This window comes from Solanum pennellii, chromosome 6, assembly GCF_001406875.1.
Source record: "Solanum pennellii chromosome 6, SPENNV200".
NCBI classification, from domain to species: domain Eukaryota; kingdom Viridiplantae; phylum Streptophyta; class Magnoliopsida; order Solanales; family Solanaceae; genus Solanum; species Solanum pennellii.
Window position 1 is genome coordinate 4613104 of NC_028642.1, and position 6314 is coordinate 4619417.

Genomic DNA, 6314 nt, shown 5'->3' on the forward strand with positions numbered 1-6314 from the left:
GTTTTGTTGAGGCTAGGGCTATAATTTTTCTTTCTGTTCAGCAACAATTTTATCCTATTGAGACGGTTATTATCAGGTAATGCAACAGTTTTAAACCATTAGAAATGTTGCTCAATGGCTATTGCAACAGTTACTACAGGGTACTGCTACAGTTCTTATTTTCTGCAACAATTGTTATTAAGCTATTGCAACGTATATATATTATTGGTGCACTTCCACAAAGATCACATTTTTAGCTAGTCAGTAATTTTATAATATAAATACACAAATCGTTCATGAGAAGAAATGTTCATAACCAAAATTCTGATTCAAGATCCATGTAGCTAATATCAATTAAAGCAAAATATACAAATACTTTTTTACCATTCAAAAAAGGTGAAACACATGCACACAGTTTCCAATCTTCAAAAATAAAAGATTTCTATAACATCAGTAAGTTAACATCGACAATTCAGATCCTATGTCAAGTCTTTACTACTGCTTTCATCGCCTTCTTCAATTTCATCACCTACATACAATTTGTAAAAATATAAATAATTTTGCAGTTTTTTCGCAAAAGCTTAATGGATCCACAATACTCATATAGTACAAAGTTATTACTTTATATATCTAAGACATACATATATAAACTCAAATAACATTTAACTATATGTATGTTATAGCTGTTTTTTTTAGACCATGTTATGTACATCTGTCACATTCCTCAAATATGGATGAAATTTTTCTATCTGCAGTTACTATAGTAACGTTTCAACACACTTTCACTAAAAATAATGGAAGCAGTACTAGTATTAAATAGCAAAGGAGCTCTTCTTTCTTTGATAGCCACTGATTTTGAAGACATCAAATGGTTCGAATATTTCCATACGCAGCTTTTGCAAGGCAATGCATTAATCACCAATAATAAAATAACAATACAAGGTTCATTGCTACAGAACCAACACCAACAACCTTCTTTACAAGCTGTAAGCATAAACAATAAGCACTCTCAGAGAATTCCAAATTCCTTTGGAAAGTTTTCATAGCCTGTTTTTGTGTATGCTTTGAATTGAATGTTTAATACATTATTTCCCTTTGTAATTTTGTCGATTAAATGTTCATTCGAAATGTTTTCCCATTCCACCTTAATGATCAGTTGGAAGATTGTGACTATCTGTAAAATAGTCTAAATCCTTTTGAAGTTTCCACAAACTCTTACATTGATTTTAACCATTGTACAGTACACATCTCTATCATAATTGACCTTTTTCCTTACTGTACAATTCCTTAAATGGTTGTTTATCCTTGTCTCCTGTTGAAGATAGTTTTTACTTTTGACAGTCTTTAAGTCATGTCCACTTCCCATTGGGACAAAACTGTATATATGTTATAGTTGTTTCTTTTAGACTATATTATGTACATCTTTCACATTAAATATGGACGAAATTTTTCTATCTGCAGTTTCTATATTGTTGTTTCAGCATACTTTCACTACAAATAAGCTCAACAATTTAGCACATTACACTTCAAAATAAAAATGCAGATGACAACATATTCACATTTTCATAGTACTTCGGCTTTAATGCCATATTTTAGCAAAAATTCTGCAGATTTTCGGACTCTAAAAACTTCGCAAAAATAATATGCACAATTTAGCATAATTAAATACCTAAACTTCAAATTTGAACACTCTAAATTCATTAAGAAGAATTCATGTGTGTACTCATTTAAGGTAGATGGCAATTAGTGCATTCCGATCCTCATGTTTGTGAATTAAAACAGCGCATTACCAATTCCTAAGGTCTCTGAACTAAAACTGTCACAGAACAACAAGAAAAAAGAGTCACAATAGAAAAATACACAAAGTCGAAACAAAGAAAGGATATAGAGAAGAAGAAGAAGAAGAAGAATAAGTCAAAACATAGAATTAGTGACACCAACCTTGCTCGGCCCCTTGAACATAAGTAGATTCTATTGGTGAAGGAATGAACAATGCTTCCATTATGATAGGATTAATTAATCCGGCATTCTTAAGTTGTGCAATTACATATTCAGCTATAAGAAAATACAAGAAATATAATTAGCAATCATGGATATATTTAATAGGTTTCTAAGCTTGTACATTACCTTATTCTTTAGGTTGATCATCTGTTTAAGGAGTGACATAATTCATTTGCACTTGATCATCGAAATGTATCTCTCCGACAGGCTGCTCCTTGACATGCTGCTTCTCTATAGAACTGTCTATTTGCTTCAGATTATGGTGCTACTGTTTGTTGTACTCTTATTAATTTAAGCAGATGTCCTTTCTCGCACTCTATAGCTTGAACAATTTCATTTATTGTCAATAACCACCGTTTCTTATTTGCCAAGAATGATAATGATCCCGATTTAGCAAATGTCTTGTTTTTTTGCTTTTTGTATTTCTTTTTGAAGGTTCTTGTTGACTCATGACTATTCCAACTTGTGTAAAAATAGGACTAAAGAAGTTAAAAAGTATGGCAGAGTAGACCCACTTACTAGTAATGTTGTTGCAACATTTAGTATCAAAATTTTAATTTACACAAAAACATAGCTTGGAGAAAATAACATATATTATATGGCAGACCTAGATTAGAGAAAATAACATATATTATACGAAGAAATAAGGGCACGCTCAAATAGATTTCACACCTTTGAAATTCCAGGAGCAGAAAGTGTACAAACTGATTGGTCATGCTCTTGAACAAAACTTAAGTAGTCACACCACAATGCAACAGACTGCGTCAAGCAAATAACTATCAAGTATCAATATATTTATTTTGATTCTAGTAAACCATTTAATGTATTCATAAATGAAATTATATTTTGTATCTCCCTAGTGGGCCAACTTGCATATAGCACAGACAACCAAAAAGTATTAGTTTTCGCAAAGCTAACAAAATTATCTCAACATTTATGCTACGATAAGGAGGAGAATGCGACACATTCTACAACAACTGCTGCCACGCACAACACACATTAATCCCTCCATATTAAGAGCCAATTGATCTAAAGTAAAATTTCCAGGGAACTAAGCACAAACAAAACTACTGGAAGATCAAGCCAAATAATTTCTAATATTTGAAGAAAGGACAAAATATTTATGGGGGAAGCCAAAATCAAGATTTAACAATAAAATCAGTTCCATCCTACTTGAAAGCAATACTTCCTGGACCACATAAACTACTGATCGGAAGGCAATTAAATTAGGCATATACAATGAGAAAATAGGTCAAGGAACTAGGTAAATAGTCGCAACCTCCAAACTCTATGCTCTTTCAACTCATCAGAATTTGTTAAAGAAAGACAAAGCTCTACATATCACAACCAGGCATGAGAAAGACAATAACTCAAATTAATCCGGTAAGTAAATGGAATCAAGCACAAAAGCTGAACTAGAGGAACAATAAAGCAACCAAACAACTAGAAATTATGCTAACCAAACTTAAATAGATCGATAGATGACTCCTTAAAACTACTTAACGAAAACCATTCAATGGAACCAATGATTGAAGTCATCTCACTCACTAACAAAACTACAACAAATACAAGAGCGTAGCTTATACATCAAACTACTTAGACACCCTCAATTTGAAACTAAACAGTCCATCACTAGGCCTCAACAGTAAATCAAAGAAGAAAAGAACCATTTGAGTGAATGATAACAAAAGGTGACAGTAAGCTTCAGATTGTCAAAACAAAATGCCGACTAAAATGAGTTGAGGTCAAAAGGAGTTACCTTTTCATGGGCAGCGACACTGAGATGTGAACACATAAAGGTTTCTAACAGATTCTTCTACATTTCTACTTTACCAAGGGCTGGCTTCTTGTATCTTATGTGTCTTTTGCAATACAAATAAATATTGGAATACTTGATAACTATAATCTCATAGATTTTCCATCAAAATAATTTTAATAAAGACAAGGCAACTCTTAAACAATAACAGGGCATATTCAATAACAATTTAGCTTGTCTTAAAGTCATTAGGCACCGGTACAAAGCAATTATTTTAGATCTCCCAAGTGAGCCATCTTGCATATAACACAAACAACCAGAAAGCATTAATGTTTTCATTCTAGAGCCTGACTCAACCCTAAATCCTCTTCAAGTTTAACTCTAAATCTTCTTCAACTTTAACCCTAAATACTCAACTGTAACTTTAATTTAGAAGTATTTTATTTTCCTGTTTCACTATACATCATAGAGTCAAACATGGGAAGTATACATTACCTACATTAGAATAAAACATAGATTTAAGACTAACCATATATTAATCTTTAGAATTTTTCAAAAATTATTCAATGGGGACTTAGAAATCATGAACTAACAGCGAAGACATAAGCATTTTTCACCTTTATATGCAAGAATTTGAAGTCGAACCTAGCTGTCCACGAGGACCAACGAGTTTCAACAAAAGCTTCGATGTCCAAGAGGACCAACGAGTTTCAACAAAAGCTTCGATGTCCAAGAGATTTGTAGTCTAAGTGATTGTTGTTCTCTGTTGTTTTCCTCATCAAAAGCTTCGCTGAAAATTTCTGAAATAGCCGCTTTGATTGAAAATTTCTGGAATAGGGCTTCTTAGTCGTTTTGTGGAGTATCCTCACATCGCTGAAAATTTCTGGAATATAGCGTTTTTTCTTATAGATTTTTAATTGAGAGAATATATTTGGTTCTTTGTAAAAATTAAGTGAGGGAAACATAGGGATAAAATTCAGAAGCACCATATTTTTCCTAAAATAACTGTTGCCATAGTGTTATTGATTGCAACATTCTAATATTTGTAGCCATATAATCTCGAGAAAATTAATGAAAAGGTACAAACAAGTTTCGTTTTTATTTTTGGTGACAGATTGACCATGAGCTGGTCAAATTCTCTTTAAAATGTAATTAAATTTTGGACCAAATTAATATTTTTGAAAATTTTTAATCTTTTATAAGATATAAAAAAGCATATTTTTATAATTCAAACTAAATCATTTAAAAAGAATAATCTTTTCATCTTCCCTCCTCTGTCTCTCTATTCTTTTCTTTCTCCTTTGGGGGATTGTTCTTCTTCTTCCTTGGAAATTCGGAAATTCATCGTTACTCTTTTTCTCCGTTCTTTACTCTTCCTCTCCAGTCCTCCATTACTCTCTCATATTTCTGAACTGTAATCTCGTTCGACTAGCAATTGGTAAGTTTTTTTTTGGAAATATTTTACAATTTTTGAAGTTTTTTGCTTGGATTAATGAACAATAAAACGTTCTGTAGATGTAAAAATTGAATAATCGACTTAATGATGTGTATTATTTATTATTTTTGAAAGAAAATCAGTCAACCCAAAAAAATCCTTATTTTGAGAAAATGTACATGTATTGTTATCATTTAGTGATAAATCATTTTTTGTTGCTATTGTTTTCTTTTTGTGGTCTTTGTAGATATGATTTTAGAAATATAGTGTTGTTCAGGCGTCCAAAATATATTTCATTTTTTGAAATATATAGCGTATGTTGTAACATTTTAGTGATATGTTGGTGCATATTCAAACAATTATCATATGTTGTAACATCTCACTTTATGTCAACAAAATGATCATCTGTTGCCACATAAGATTCAAATGTTGCAATAATTGTGTCAACATATGATTCATCTGTTGCAACATAAAATCTATATGTTGCGACAGCAGGTACATATGTGGCAACATAATTTTAATTTATGGCAACAGACTATCCATATGTTGCAACATACTGCTATTGTTATTTTAAAATGAATTGTAAAATCTAAATATTTTTTTAGTTACCTTGTAGATAAAATGATATAAGAAGCTTCATCCATGAAAATAACTCGGTCTACATGTGCCCCAACAGAAAGGATATATGTGGCAACATATGTCACAGAAAGAAGATATGTGGCAACATATGTCATAGAAAGAAGATATGTTGCAACATATGTCACAGAAACAAAATATGTGGCAATATATGTCACAGGAAAAAGATATGTGGCAACATATGTCACATAAAAAACATATGTGACAACATATGTCACAGAAAGGAGGTATGTGTCAACATTTTATTGTTACCAATGTGGTGTCTATGACAACATATATAACATTTGTTGTAAAAAATTATAAAATTTCTCTGCATTTACCCCACAGAAAGGATATATATGGCAACAGATGTCACACTATGAATTATAAAAAAGAATTAAAAAATAAAATAAAAAGGTATAAAAAGATCGTTTTGTTTCATATTTCAAATTTAATTAATTTTTACTAATTTTCGTTTTCTTTTCTCTCTTTCCTTTCTCTGGTTCCATTATTTCTTTATAATTCAAA

General features: G+C 31.2%; 1 long non-coding RNA gene across 6 annotated transcripts; it reads right to left on the reverse strand.

The window, feature by feature from the left end:
• Positions 1 to 272: 272 nt before the first annotated feature.
• Positions 273 to 4737, reverse strand: LOC107023889. Of its 6 annotated transcripts, none has more exons than XR_003578966.1 (5): positions 4354 to 4737; positions 2107 to 2739; positions 1921 to 2034; positions 1649 to 1795; positions 273 to 508 (listed from the first exon to the last, which is right to left on the reverse strand). It is a non-coding gene; the product is annotated as an uncharacterized LOC107023889 (long non-coding RNA). The 6 variants fall into 6 exon arrangements; XR_003578965.1 differs by having other exon boundaries at positions 1703 to 1795; positions 4354 to 4736; XR_003578969.1 differs by lacking the exon at positions 1649 to 1795 and having other exon boundaries at positions 2107 to 2302; positions 2653 to 2739; positions 4354 to 4725.
• Between the last annotated feature and the right edge of the window lie 1577 nt (positions 4738 to 6314).